This window comes from Anas platyrhynchos, chromosome 5 (assembly GCF_047663525.1).
Source record: "Anas platyrhynchos isolate ZD024472 breed Pekin duck chromosome 5, IASCAAS_PekinDuck_T2T, whole genome shotgun sequence".
NCBI classification, from domain to species: Eukaryota; Metazoa; Chordata; class Aves; order Anseriformes; family Anatidae; genus Anas; species Anas platyrhynchos.
The window spans coordinates 47,747,800-47,763,296 of NC_092591.1; the positions used below are offsets into that span (position 1 = coordinate 47,747,800).

At 41.1% G+C, this 15,497-nt stretch overlaps 1 long non-coding RNA gene across 2 annotated transcripts in view; it reads right to left on the reverse strand.

Annotated features, from left to right (window-relative positions):
* LOC110353308 (uncharacterized) overlaps positions 1-13,100 on the reverse strand; it is a 32,649-nt gene extending 19,549 nt beyond the window's left edge. Inside the window, exons 1-3 of one of the 2 annotated variants that reach the window (XR_005266331.2) lie at positions 10,931-13,100; positions 9,748-9,914; positions 9,511-9,639 (exon numbers count right to left, since the gene is read on the reverse strand). This is a non-coding gene — a long non-coding RNA (uncharacterized lncRNA). Of the gene's footprint in view, positions 1-9,510; positions 9,640-9,747 lie in introns of both variants that reach the window. The other variant, XR_011809775.1, reaches the window with a different exon arrangement.
* Positions 13,101-15,497: the final 2,397 nt, after the last annotated feature.

Here is a 15,497-nt window from a genome sequence, read left to right on the forward strand (position 1 = left end):
CCAGCAGATTGATTAAATGAGTTACTATTCCTTTACATGTGAAGCATTTATTAAATCTATTAGACTTTACCTGAAAAAAATGAGATATTAGGTGTGTACAGTGGGAGCAGTTTCACCACACTTTAGCTGGTCTTCATTATATCTGAGCTAGTCAATGGAAAAAAAATGGGCACTTCTACAGCATGATTCATTTGATCTGAGGCAAACACCTACCTTACATTTAGACAGATGTATTGTATTTGTAGTATGTATGGCAGTTAAGAAAACATGAGCTCCAGCCCTAATTCTGAGCAGCCAGGAAAAGGCCAGATGACACAGTTCTACCTGATGGAAAATGATCTGTGAACAGCAGGGTGGAGGGAGGGGGTCTTCAGCTCAAATCCACAGTGTCACCCCTGCCATTGCTAGCCCCTGGACTGCTGCAGAGAAATGCCCTGGAGCTGTCTCACTGCTTGTAAGTGCTGACCCCAGAAAGGATGTCAGCTGTTACTTACTATTGGCACTGAGGTCCCGGCATCCATAATTCCATCACTTTAGGGATTTTACGCAGGACCAACTGTAGTCTAGTCCCATTGACTGCATGTAAATTAGGTAGTCCTGGAGTTGGGAAGGATCTTATGATTTAGAAGAACCCAAAAGGAGCCAAAAGTATGTGCTCTATGATGTGAACCAAAGCACAAGGGGAACAACAGGGAAATTCACTTCAGAAGCATACTCCAGGGCTGTACAGCAGTATTACTGTAGGAACAACCCAAACATTTATTCTTCATGACAAAAAAATTGTGTGGACCTGTGCTCAGCACCTGGGGCAAACCTCTATTAGTAGTCATTATCTTCTCCATCCCAGCCCATAGTCTGAGACACTCGGTTACACATTCCCAGAGCCAGATAAAGTACTCTGCTCCTTTTTCTATCTTGGGATGTGTGGTTGCTGACTTCTGTTAACTACACCTAGTATGTTCAGAACCACAACGCTCACCAGCTTTGGACAAAAGTGCCTGGGGAGCAGGCATTTGCCTGGGTTTCAAACTCTGCTTTAGCTACTGCATTTTGAGCAAACATTTAACTATCTGTGTTTCTTTCTAACCTGAATCCCTGATTAAGTTTACAGATCAGATTGGCTTGGTCAAAAACAGATGTCCAGAAAATGTAGGCATTGTAATCCTTTCTCTTTCTTCATACAAATTCTCTGCTTCGGCACTGCAGAAATACCCAGTTCCCTTTCTTTTGTAAACCTACAGGCTTTAAAAGCATTTGTCACTTTACAGTTTGATCTTGAGTAGAATTTCTTCCATCACTAGGGGAGATGACTGAGAATAAAGTTCCCTAAACTGCAAGTTCCTTAGAGAAAAGCTCCATCTTTCATTCTTCCATAAGTGTTGTTTTCATCTACAGGTTCTATAGAGTTAATTGTAATAAAACAGAGTTACAAAGGTGGAAACTTAAGAGGTCAGACGAGAAACACAGCTTTCATCAATGTCTGGGGTCATCACTGGAATGCAAGAAGATCATTTCATTTGTAGGAGACTCGGTAATTGTAGGAGGAATATCATCTACCCCCCTTCTCTACCCTCTGAAGAAATTATCTAATAGTTTCCAATCAAGATAGCTTTTAAGAGGATTTGGTTTTGATTGAGTCATCATCTCAGAATACGGAAAAATATTTTACTCTTAAATTGTAATTTTCATTAGTCATCTAATGCCAACTGAAATTCACACTGTTCCTCAACCAACATATGCTTCTTATATTTTCTCTCTCTTTGATATACGTCTAATTGAATAAATAGGCGAAAATAATAATTTGCTGTACTTTTAACACAAGATCCAAAAAGTTTCCTAGGAGAAGCTGGATTTAATTTCCAGACAGGGAAGCTGAGGCAGAGGGAGCTCTAGGGCTTTGCTTGGGATCACACAAGAGGCCAGCAATTGACCCGGGAATAAAATCCGAGTGTGCTGGTTAATTTCTTCGTGCAGTCCCCTAACCAATACTACCACCCCAATCCCTTCTCTCTACAGCCATATCTGATTTCTATATGTTGGAGAAGTGTAATTTTGGTGCCAGGTTGCAAAGCAAAGCAAGTCATCTTACCTGAACCTACTGAATTTTAGAGCTCTGCACTATTTCGCTGTTAAGTGCGTGGTGTTTATTCCACTTGTCAGTTCCTGCCACGGAAACAGTTCTCTGATGAACCTCGGTGCCTGTGATGTCGGCTGTCAAAAGACCAGGCCGTTGCAAAGACGAAGAATGTGGTTTAACATGGCAAAAACGTTCAGCTCTTTGTGTGACAAACCTAACCGAGGGAGATTGTCTTCCCTCACCAGGCTTTTCAAGAGCCGGCGGTGGTGTGGCAGCAGGTATTTGTTAACATCTCTAAAGGGCGGCTCCTTGATGCACAGCTGCAAAGGTAGCATTCAGAGCACTTGTCTGACCCAAGCAGGAAGGGGCTGTTCCGTTTAACGAGGCCAAGGCCCAGCTACAAAGAAGTGATAATGGAGATGCCATTGACGACAGGGATACTTGCAGAAGCCACAGAGATTCCTGCTTTTGTCTCCAGACTGGTCACAAGGACCAGAATTCATTCACATGTAGAGACAATTGCCTAGTGCCTGAAGGAAATGCAGAGAGCTGAGTCCCAGGTAGTGTGAACTGAGGATCTTTGTGTTCATGCAGAAGAAAAATATGCCCGTTGCAAGTCCACATACATAGCTGTTTGTTTTGTTCTGGATATTTTGGTTTTTGTTTAAATAGAATTAGGCAAATACTTTCTCTACTTCCTCCCACAAAAATGCCTTGGGATCTTTCTGCAGATCCCAGACATCAGGTTGTTGCCTTTTTCATTCGGTCTAAAAGACGTCTATATTTTTCTCCTCCCCAATTAGATAATCTTTATTTTTCATTCATCTCAGGTCTAGCTGCGTCACTTTGACCTCTCTGTGAGGCCTGGGTAAATCCTGAAGATGCTGGGCCACAATTCTTAAGAAGGAAACTTCAAGTTCTTTCCGCTTCACTTCCCCTTCACATGTCTGAGGCAGTTAACGTTGCTGCCCCATAGTCTGCGTGGCAGGAGCTGTGTGCTAGCTGTGGCACCTATTGTCTGCATTTTTCCTCTCGTTAGTCTCCTTGACCTTTCATTGTCTTACTCCTGCAGTGTCAGGTCAGACTTAGTGTAGGTCTCCCTTCACTAAGGACCCCTTTCCTTTCGTGGATCACTAAGCAGGACAATTGCTCTATCCATCTTTTCAGGGCCTATTGTCGAGCCCCCCCTGAGCTGAGAAAGGTTTGATTCACTGGGAAACCATTTTGGTCAAAGGGAAGCCTGACTATGTGTCCTTTTAGGAACTCTGTCTTAATCACTGACTTTTTTATCTGGGATATGAAGAGGATTCAGGAGATCAAAAGGTTTGGGAGTACATGGGTTTGACCACATTTTTCCTAGAAAGAATGGGAAACCTCCACTGAAAAATGAGCTCCGTTACAATGGGCAAACAAGAAGGAAAGCCACATAGTGTTCCCAGAGCATTCTGAATCATCAGACCTTCAATAGCTTCCATAGAGAAGGGAAAAAGTAAACAGAAAATGTAAATGGAATGTAATAATTAATGGACCTGAAGAAACAGACTCATTTGATTTGCGCATAATTGGCGCCTTTTAAAAAAAGATAAGTCAAAAGAAATTGACAGAGCAGATGGAGAAGACTGACGACTGAAGTTCAGTTTGGCTGAGCATGCCATGGACATGGATGTGGTTACTCAGAATTAGTAGCTTGCATCACCTTGACACCATTGATTATACATTCAATGGCCTCATGTTCTTCCAGGAGCAGGAAAGGTTACGGAGATCTTCCTGGAGCACCACAGTGGATCTATGCTGGGTTTGAAGGTCCTGATTTTGTCACCAGGTATACATGTTCAGCCACAAACATGCTAATGCTTTGAAAAGTTCTTCCTGCGTGGAAACCCTGACCATTATTTGCAATGACTGGGCCTTGAAGAATACAATCATGAAATTTCAGTTCATTTCCAAGGAAGTTGACCAGCAGCAACCAATCCCATTCAGGCAATGTCTTGAAGTACGGATGTAGGTGCCTCTTTAGGTACACAAAATAAAAGTGTTTGGTCCAGGGACTAAACAAAAACCAGGAAGAATGCAAACACTTTCTTTCCTGCAACCTAGCTAAAATCCTTTTACCTACTGCTATGCCAAAATGCTTTTTAAAATGAAAGTTGCACCCTTCCTTCAGCCAGCCCTTACCTCTGCACAGGGACAGCTCAGGCCTTTTCAGAAGGCAAAGCTGAATATTGCTGTGTAAGGTTAAAGAAAGGAAGAGGGTAGGTGTTGGGATGGGAGGCAAGCAAAGGGAGAAACTTGGACAGAAAGTCTTGGAGAGCAAGACTTGTGTTCCTGTTACCGATAAAATGGAAGAAAAAAAAAAAAAAAAAAAAAAAAGCAGAAGCCAGGGCCTCAACTTTTCCCTTTGACCTAAACAGAGTCAAGAGGGAGCCAGGCTACTTTGCCTTTCTCCAGCCATCTACTTTACCTGGGTATTATCTGTATTTCTCCTTACTTTTTAATTCTTTTTAACATGAACATGCTTTGGAAAGCACCCCGATTTTGGCAAGCTTGTGTTTAACAGATCTTTTCCTGAGTCAAATTAAAAGTCACCTGCCTATGAACTACCTTTTGGATGAGGAGCCACAGCTGGCTTCAAACAAGGTCAAATTTTCATATTAAACCTTTGTTCTCCAACAAGAAAGGGGGGAAATAAGCCTCAAATTAAAAACAAATAAACAAAAAACTAGAAAACTCAGATTAAAAGAAAAATTTCTTTCCAGCTATGAAGCGGAGAAAGTGATAGCATCAACATCTCTGAAAAGTTTCAGGTAGAGATAAGTGTAGAATTGAATGAGATGAGAACCATTCCTGTTTGCTGTAATGAAATTTCTGAACCTGACATTTCTTGGTTGGAAATCAGACATAATCCTTTTGATATTTACATTAAGTATGACCAAAAGAACTATTTTTCTTGTTTGTTTACTGGCATATATTGTCACTGAAGGGCCAGAAATATCTACAATCATGCCTGTGCCACCTTAATTTGCCCCTGCCATTTGACTTCCCAGTGTCAACTGATCACAATGTCAGCAGTGCCACTTTCTGTCAACACTATCAGGTAGAGGTGTCCAGGATATTAAATATGCTTGCATTTGTATACAAGAGGAAGGGAAAAAGTGATCCAAGCATTTCCTGGACTGTAGAAACACCTGAATTGTGCTTCAGTGGAATTGCAGCTGACTTGTTGACAAAGTTCTGCACCAGAAGAGTCTTTAGCCCTGATCCTTAATGACACTAAGTATCTGTTTTCTATTAACAAGTGCCAAACTTATGAGGGGAAAAAAAGTGATTAGAGAATGAAAGCATGAGTGTAATTGCGGAGCTGGTGCAATCAGCAGAGCTGCAGTTTCAGAGCTCCCAAAGGCAGAGAGCAAGTGCCCTGGGATAGATTTCAGTTACGTCAGGGAAGTGCAATCTCATGCGGTTAGGCTCTTTTAGAAAACTGTTGAGTTTTGTGTACCCTTCAAGAGGTTTTGCTGAATATGTCTAAGGATCTAACCATCATAGATTTGGAGTATGCAGAAAAGCCACCAACTTTCACCTGGTATTCTACTACAGAAGTTAATTTCTCTCTACACATTTTTGGTTATATGACAGGAATCTGATCCAGAGCCTGTAACTGTGGTGTGTCTCACATGGTTAAAAAAGGTCAAAAAACATCCTAGAGGAAATATCTTTAAAGAGTGAGAGAGAGGAATGGTTTTCCTTGAATGTGGTGACTAACATTAAGGCTATTGATAGCGGTTTCCTTCTGTATCCACATAGGAGGTTTGCCACCCATGCTAACATTACTCCTTCAACTTACCCATCAGCAGAGCATTGTCCTAATTTGTCCACTTTGGGCAAAACCAACTAGATTATTTCAATCCAAGCCTGCATTACATGGCAGCCTACAGGGAAATCATGTCTACCTTTTCAAAAGGTCACGTGTGTCATGTTCCCTGCATTTTTTGAGAGATCCCATATTGCTTACTATTCTCTGAGTCTTAGAGCATAGCTTGGGTGGGCTGCCACTCTTCTTACCTGTGAAAGCAGCACATTGTCCCTACCTATCCGCTAAACTCAGTGTTTCTTGATGAGCTGACTTTGGTAAAATTCAATTGATTATGGACCTCAGGAGAAATGAATTACCCTGACTGAGAATTAGATCAAGAATTTAATTTAGTACAGATAAGTTTCATGTGATTTGGAAATTCCCATACTGACTTCTCTGTCAGTAGATGGGTGGGGGCAGAACCTCCAGCAAACTAATGGTAAAAGCAGGAAGGTCACCTTGTCCATTAGCACATCTGGATCAGAAAGAGGATGATTTACTATCCCCACCCCAAACTCCCATTGAAATGAACAATCCCATTCCCCACAAAGGACTAGTGGCTCTGCTGCATATTTAACTGGAATGGTAATATGGGCAGTTGCATAGCTGAAGATCTAAGAGCTGTAATATGATTGAGCTAATTGCTTCCAGAGGGCAAGAAACAGAAAAATGCTGTAAAAAGGTATGCAATATTTGAAATTAAGGTTTTCCCTCAAATAATGCTGCTTATAGAGCTTTTAATGCCAGATGGAACACAAATTGTTAACTGGCCTTTCTTGTAAGCATCCACCGTTTTTGTCTTTTGTTAAATCTTAATCTCCGTGTATTGGTTTGTGCTAATAGCTTCTGCAGTAAAATGCAGTACATACAGGTGGGCAAAATGTCTGTGTGTTCTGAGTAATCAGTTACAGTTCATTACCAGCTGTTGATGATGTATTTGACTTTGTAATTTTCTAATACTGAGACACTGAGTAATTACAAATCTGTATTAACATTTCTTCTGTAACAGCTTGATCAGTAGTTGGTTAAAGGAAAGATTCCCATTAACTTTAGTGGTCTATGAATCAAGCTCTTGATATATATAGAAGGCCCCTGAAAACAAAGTTTTATTTTTTAATGTATTGTCTCATTTGTTGAATAGCGTGGCTTACTGCCCAGTGTTATGGCTGTTCACAATGACTATTCTTCCCACCCATTCTCCTTCTCCTCCTTCCATTAATCAGTGATGGGTTGAATTCAAATGTTTTGGAAGTTCAGTCTGGTTTTGATGTGATGGTACATAAAAATATCTACAAAGTAGTTATTAGGGTGCTTGGTGTGGCTGCATTTGTCCTGGGGAAACCTCCCCCTCCTCTCTGAGAGCAGCAGCACATTTTGTGGGAAGGCTGGCAGCTCTACAAGGTCCTCTTTGAGGCGGGCTCCACTCCCTCTGCCCCAGTGGTATATCCATCATTTTTGGTTTTCCTTTCCAAAATGCTTTTCACAAAAGTCACTTCCTTGTTTCACATTACTCCATGCTTTGTGAATTCAGACTGGAACATGCTGTGAGCCAGATCCATATCTGGTGCAAATCAGCATCATCCTGCTGCTCTCAGTGGAGCTACAAAATTTGGTGTCCATGGACTCTCTAAGCAGGCAAACAGTTTTGGTGGAGTGTAAATGGGTTCGTGTGTTTTGGGACAAGATATTAGCAAGAACAGCAAATGGAAAATACCAATAATAAGGTGTGTAACTTCACTAACCTTTTGGTTCTGCCCAACAAGATAATTTTTGGATGAATTTTTGCTTTTGAGCCCTCTGAGAGTCCTCATATGGTCTATTTCTGGGTGCTAGAAACTGGTATGGAGCAAAAAAGGATTAGGCTGCTGACTCCGTGTAAGAGAGCTCAATGAGTATCATCATAAAATAAGTCTATATAAATGTATCCCTGGCACTCTCCCTTCCTTATATAACTGACCACCCTAAGCACCTTTTTCAGAAGCTGCTCAAAGTTTATTCAAGGATGCATTTGGTTAGACTTACAGTATTTGTCACTCGTTGGCCAAAACTGACATACGGGATTTCAATGTGCTGCTTTTAACGTGGTGACACTGCCTTTAATTTAGCATAAGTGATTATATATGTTTGACTGTCAAATCACTGTATGTAGTTTTTGTGGTTGGGGGCTTGTTTTATCAAAGAATTCCGCTGAACCTCTTCCAAACCAGAACTCTCATGTGTATAATTATATTGTATTTTCATTATATAAACTTTATTTTTAAGACTGAAAACATATTAAATGATTATGGGAATGTGCATTCTATACAACACCACCACGTACTTGTGGGAAGAGAAGTTTATAACATAAACCAAATGTTGTCATTAATATACAGGTACAATATGCATCCATGTGACCTGTAAAACTCTAACAATGGAACAGAGGGATCTCAAAATACTTGCAATCGCACTTCAGAAGGAAATAAAATCATAGTAATCTTATTTTGCAGTGAATAGCAAGCAGCTTGGTGATACTCAGTGGGAGTAGATGTCAAATATTCACAGCCTGCATTTGAACAGTAATTATGTAGACAAAATAGGTGCTTCCAAAACACCTTTCTAAGTGGTACTTCATCAAACATTTATTACTTCTTTAATACATCTGATAGGTGCGAGTACAGTGCTGTTAGAGATTCATTTTAGCCCAGGACAACTATTTTGGTGTTTTGCCCTAAAATCTTTCACTGTGATTCTATCCTTAGTTTACTCTCATTGTCTTCTGTCACAATGTAATGAGGACCTAATTCCAGTTCAAATAGGTGCCACAGAGACCAGCATTTTAAGGCATCTGCAATAGCGTATTGGTTACAGCAGGATTCAAAATTATATCAAATAGCAAGGTCTGGGCAGAAGGCATAACTGTGTAACTTCTGAGTAAGTTGTCATTACTGTCATGTCTGCAGTATGTGCTCATTCACAAATTTGTTGTTGTTCTTGTTATTATTATTATCCTCTTAACAAGGCTGTTGAGCACTTTCCCTATGTTAAGAAACAGAGAACTGAAGCATCATGTAGTAAGGAGCTTATCAAGAATATGTTCATACACATATCCACATAATTCACTTGAATTCAGTTCTCCTTTTGCACCCTTACTCCACTGCCCTAAATAATAATATGTCCTTTATTTCTAATGTCTTTGATAGCTCCACAGGGAGTAATCCAGGTAGTTTATTTTCCTCTGCCTCAGTAACTTTTATTCGATTAACAGTGATTCTTTAAAAAACAACCTTCAAAGGAAAGAAAGGCTCTACAGGCTACTTTGTGAAAGCAAACCACTATATATATACATACATAAATATGTATGTATGTATATATAGTGAATATTTTTTTCATATATAGGGAGATATACACACATTCAACACACAGCAAACTAGAGAACACATCCATCATCAGACCAATCTGTGAGTCACCTCAGATAAATGCTAACTCTTTCAAGGCAATCCTATACAATAGATCAATAAACAATGTCTTCAGTTTGTGGCTGGGAATTTAGACCCAGTTATTTACAAGCTAAAAAATAGGTCAAGGAATAGTGGTGATAACTTGCCTTATCGTCAGGCAGTGTGCGCGTGTGACCATTGTCATCTGTAAACTCCTGACAAGCACGCTCACGCGGACGCCGATTCCTCTGTCGGGGCAACAGCACAGAAGTCACTGATGTTACAGTGCTGCAAACCTGAATGAAAGATCAGGGCCAGGATCTAAAAAAGCTTTTGAAAATATGCATAACTGATACATTAAGTTACAACAAACTTTTACAAAGAAAACAAATGCAGAAAAATACCTGAGTCAAATGAACACAGGGCTTCTAAATGGCCAGAGAAATCATCTGAAGGCAGTTTTGCAGACTCGATGTAGCAAATTCCTGCCGTGCATTCCCAAAGTCCCCAGCCTGAGTCACTCTGAGCTCGATTGCTCTCCAGCAGAGAGAGCTTGGAAGCTGATGAATCGCTGTTGAGCAGTATGTATGTTTTTATAATCTTCACTTTAAGGAATGCCCATTCAACATCTAAGCTAATGACCATCGGATAAGGGTGCAGATGGAATGCGGTTTCCACATTAGGAAACACACTGTGATGAATCTGTTCTTTAAGTGTGTTTATGTTTGAGGGACTTTGCATGCAGGCTATCTCCTCAATGGCATGTTAAACTCTGCTCTCCAAAGAGAAAAGTGCAAGAGATGAGGTAGAGAGGGGAGGAGAAGAATCCAAAAGGACGGAAAAGCCGCAAAATGTGTTTCTTTAGAAGCACTGAAGTTGAATCTGCAAGGTTTGAAGTGCCTTTCTTATTCCAAGGAAGAATATCAAACTGATAATTCACCACAAACAATTACATGTTGAGGGGTCTGAATGTGCAAAACTAGACACCATTTTCCAGTATCTGCACAATGAATGCTATCTGCCAGTATGTCCTGCATTCGAACACTGAAATCTTTCAAAAAGCTTGCAGATAATTTTTGCAGAGTTTCAAAGCTCTATTAATTTTACACCATCTCCTTCCTTCTTTCCATATCTCCACGTGCACGCTGCATTGACACAAGCATTCTGCAGACAGACTACTGCAGTTTCCTACAGTTTCTAAAGCATGGAGACACTTGAGCTAGAAACTTATCTAATTTGAAGACAACACAGAATTATCCTCGGCTTTTCTCCCAGACTCATGTGAACAAATTCCCCACTCCCGAAATAACTCGCAAGCTACCTTTCCCCCTCCTCGCACTTAAGTATTCCTCTGCACTTCCTGATTTTGGCAGGGATATTTCAGAAATAGCTATTACAATGATGTTTCCATTCCGAAAGAGGAAACACTGGGTGGGAGGAGTTATGAATGGAACAGAGGAAGCAAAGCTGTTTTCATGCCATCGCAGGCTGAACTTTCGCAGCAAATAGGTGGAAATGCATCTGGGTGTTGGGCCACCACAGCCCCGTCCTCGCCCAGCACCCGGCCAAACGCGAACCCGCACAAACCGAGGCGCGCGTGGCTCCTTGCATCACTCGGCACAGCTGACACTGACAGGCAGCTCCGGACTGCTGAACAAAGTGAATGAAGCGAGGTCAGGAGGGAGCAGCAGCAGGCTTCCCTCCCTCCACCACGCACTGCTACATGAAAGGTGCTGCCGGGACAGCTCGCTAGTGCGGCTTTGTGTGCAGCAGTCATGCTGCAGAAGCTGCTCTGTCACATGTTTGTCAGCCATCCAAGATTTTAATTCTGAACTTTTCCATGAAACCAATAGCTATATTTTCTGGCTCTGGCCCGCTCTAGTGCTTGGCCAGGGCTATGGGAATGAAATGTCAAAGCAGCCTGTCTATGAATTGAGATTGCTTTCATGCGTCTCCACCTGCTGGCTGGCATTTCACTAATTGCAATAGCCTGTAGAGATGACAGCGTGCTTTTCGAAGTAAAGAGCTTACATGGAAAATGTAACTCAGTTTTACAAGAAGATGAGCAAATAAGCATGATAGGAGAGATTATTTACTAACTTGATAAAGAGCAATGTTCTGCGTCACCGGTAAAAGGTAGAAGGCCGCTGAGATTTTCAAGTCATGCCTTTGAACTTCTGAAGCCTCAGCTGAGAAGATAAGCACTAAGCGAGATTTTTGGAAGGAATTCATGAAGTGTGGAAACACTAGCATGTTATTTCACGACCAAAACCAGATGCTAAGGATGCTAACGTGCTCTCATTGACACAGCGAAAGAGGGAAATTATTTGTTAATATCTGGAAGCATAAGCGTTCTGGGGCCCACAGCCTCGTTTCTGTGTGGTTAGGAAAGCAGTTACTTAGCAAATGCAGGCAGGCAGCTGTTTCAAATGGCGAGGAATAGAAATGATTAATGACTTCTGTGCTTTAAAGAAATGAACCCACAGGATTTCTTTCTTCTACTGTGCTGTCCCACTTGGCCATTTCTGTCATATGCCCTGGGACTTTTTTTGGAAGTTTTCAATGGTCTGACTTGAACTACTCTTTAGAAACTTACTGGACCAGATCTGGAGCCAGACAGATGCCAGCTGTGGATCTGATCCATTTGCACATACATTCACAGGCTCAGAGCACAGATTACCAACACTTGATATTCCATGAACTTTGTACTGCATCAGCAATAGTATATCTTGTTCTCAGATACTGCAGCGATGGGCAGTATTAAATGCTATTTAGGGTAGAATCAGTGTTACTATTTTCCTTTTTTAGCTGTGTTTTGTTCAGGATATATTATACAATGTAGAAGTCAAGGGGAATTCTCAGGAAACAAACCCATATAGGGAACGAACCCTTCCTCCGTTAGCAATCCATTCTGATTATTGATATTTTACTATCTTCTGTACTTCTAGCAATGGCTTCTTTTATCCTGGTGAAACTGCTGACTCTGTCATCTGTTTCTTGCCTGTGCTTTCATTTAGCTTCTTAGGCCTTCTATGCACGCTATCAGAAGGTGGAAAAGGTTAAAAAGAGGATGAGAAAGAGAAAGAGGAATATAAAGAAAAGAAAAAGGAAGGCTATACAAAACACAGATATTTTCACTGAATTGTTCACAGCAAATTGTTCATCCAATTTTATTAAGGAAGTATTTACTGAGGAGAGTCAAGTTCTCCTCTGTCTTGACTTTATGGAGTTATTTTGAATTTACTTGTGTACTAATGAGTACGTGATTTGATCCACTGGAAGTTCTTTTCCCATTTTTGATGGTATGTTCAGGACTGCCAAAGCATGAAATATGAATGTTTGCTGTTCCAAAGTATTCCCCTATTTCAAAAGTGCTGTTCCATGTTACTAAGCATTGGGAACAGGATATTAACTACAGAAGGTGGTGAAGGTGCCCATTGCCTGTCTGTATAATTAAGCCCCGTTAAGCACATTTATTACATACCTAGACAAGCAACTTTCTTGGCAGTTCAGCATATCCAATTATTGTTAGCACTAGATATCTGACTAAATTACCTAGCAATGTGAACTCAAAACCATCAAGTAATTTAGAAGGTGTATGAGTTTCATACATCCTGAATACGTCTAATACCTTGGCTAAACACAGGCATTGAGCTAGAAAGAGTTCTCATAGATTACTTTAAGACACAGCAGGGCTGGAAGATGATATTTCCTTGTCTGCAAGTATATCGCTCTCAAGTCATCGTTTCAACACAGGAAGTTATCTGCTACCTGGGGCAACAATGTGCACTCGGACACAATCAGCCTGCTGTCTGATGATATTTAAGAATTAGCCACATAAGGGTTTCTTACAAAGTTGTCAAAAAGGCTCAACTGATTATTTTAACTAAGCCTATTTAAAATACCTGAATAAACCAATGTAAAATAAAAGTAACTTTTGCACATTTGCACTGCATGCTTCATTTGCATCAATTATTTCCCCTGTTCTAGGAATAAAGACCAGCTCAGATGAATAATGTTTCTTTTTCCATATCTCTCTGTAGATCTCTGTCAGGTAGGCAGGTGAATTAGCATTGATGCCACTCAAAGTTCATAACGTAAGGATGAGCTTTATACACGTCGGTGCAGAAAATCACACATGGAGCTATAAATTCAGATCTCTGTTCAGTCCACTTTACTGAAATCAGAAGCTGGTCCAATAGCATGAATCTTCTTTCAGAGGCTATTTTTGAAACTGATATCACTCGGGCAGGAAGTATGAATGTATGTATGTGTGTGTGCATTTCTGTGCTGCTGAACACCACATGAGGGCCGGATCTATTTTCTTAAGTCAGTTCTTACTCCTGGTCTTGTACTTGCAAAACACTTCCTGAAAAACTCTGCCTAGTAAATCTACAGGGTACAGCAAGAAGTATTGAGGTTTTATTTCTACCTGGACCGCCTAGTTGATGTGCATATGGATTATTTTCTTCCTCTGGTTTTCTGACCCTTTTATCTTTCAGACCAGTGCATCACTGAAGTATTTAGCATTTGCTCTTACTTGACACTGTCTCAGTTAACACAGCGTTTTACTGTCATGTTATAAATTCTTTAAAAATAGTCCTCAGTGAAAGATCCCTTTGTACTGTAAGAGAGTATTTCTGCATGACAGAGTATAAAAAAAAATGCTGTGAATTTTGTATGGCTTTCCAAAGTGTATCAATGCTGAGCAGAATGTGAAGCGGGTGAAGAGTCCTTTGCATCATTTGCAAATACACCAGTTGGTGTTCTCAGGCCTGGCAATTGCACTCCAAGTGAAGAAATACTGATTATGAACCTTTCACTATGAGTACTCTGATTAGTGTTTCTGTTTTGGCAAGAAAATTATTGCCTGCAAATCCTTTGCCAGTCTCTGAGTATAAGAAACTATTACTAGGGAAAATAAAAGTCAGTGGGAAATTGATTGTCTGAAAGGCAATTCAGAAGTGTCTGGTGAGCTGTGCATTACCCTGACTGAGGCTATGTCTTATTGGATGAAAGACTGTGAAAATTAAGCGCAAAAACAGGCATGATGTTACAGTCTGGGTAGGGAAAAAAGAGTGTAAAGTTGTCCGACAGTTAGTGCACTGCTGGTGATACTAATGTGAAAGATGCTTGACAAGACAGGCAGCTGCGTGCATCTCTGCAAAAGGACTGGAAAGCCAGTATAGGCGGGTGGCTTTGAGGGGACTGCTTACAGAGAAACTCTGCCTGGAGACAGAGTGGTCCCTGTCTCACGTGGGCGACCAAGGAGCAGAAGGAAGCAAACCCCCATTCACACGTTAGAGATGCCTCAGTTCTGGCTCAGACCCTTATCCCTCTTTCTATCCTGCAAGCTGAGGCTTGCAAGCAGCTGGGGAGAAGCATGCTGTAGTCTAGCAGCACAAATGCTGAAGTAACTTACTTCCCCGGCTGGAACAAGGAGGAACCGTGGAAGGAATTGCAGCTCTCTGAGTCACACTTCCTCCTTGGAGTTTCTCTTGGAGTAGTGCAACTCTGCACCATGCCTGAGGCTGACACTGGAGCTACGCTCGTCCATCCTGTTACCCGCAAAGTGACAGGGAGAGAGAATGAGAGGAAGGAGAAAGACAGTGAGGCAGCAGATTATCATACCCTCAGATCTCCCGATTGCAGCTCTAAATATAGCCAAACAAGTAAAAATCTGTTTTTGGAAGCGGTACAACTATTTGGCTCCCAACCCTTCAAACAACATACATGCAGAAAGCAGCCAGTCCCCTCCCGACCGAGATGCTGGATGGGGAACCATGCTAAGCACATTCTGATCTCCAGCCAGAAAGCAAAAAATTCCCAACCGCCACACCTACCCAGGGTGTGACCAGAGACTATCAACTAGTTTATATTTGCACTTTGATACACGGCGCAGGCTTAACATCATATGGTATATCCTTGGAAAAAATAGCAACAAGTTTCAACACAGAAATTCTGTTAGATTGGGAGGCCAGAATAAATAAGAGGCAACGAGTTGTAGAATGACTCGAGGTAGAGTAAAAGATCTCATCTTAAAAATAACACGAAGGCAGAACGCTGCAGATGAAACGCGTAATGAAAAAACATTCCAAAGTTCTCATTTGAGAAAAGATTACAAATAAAATAGGCTTGGGCATGCCAAGCGTGA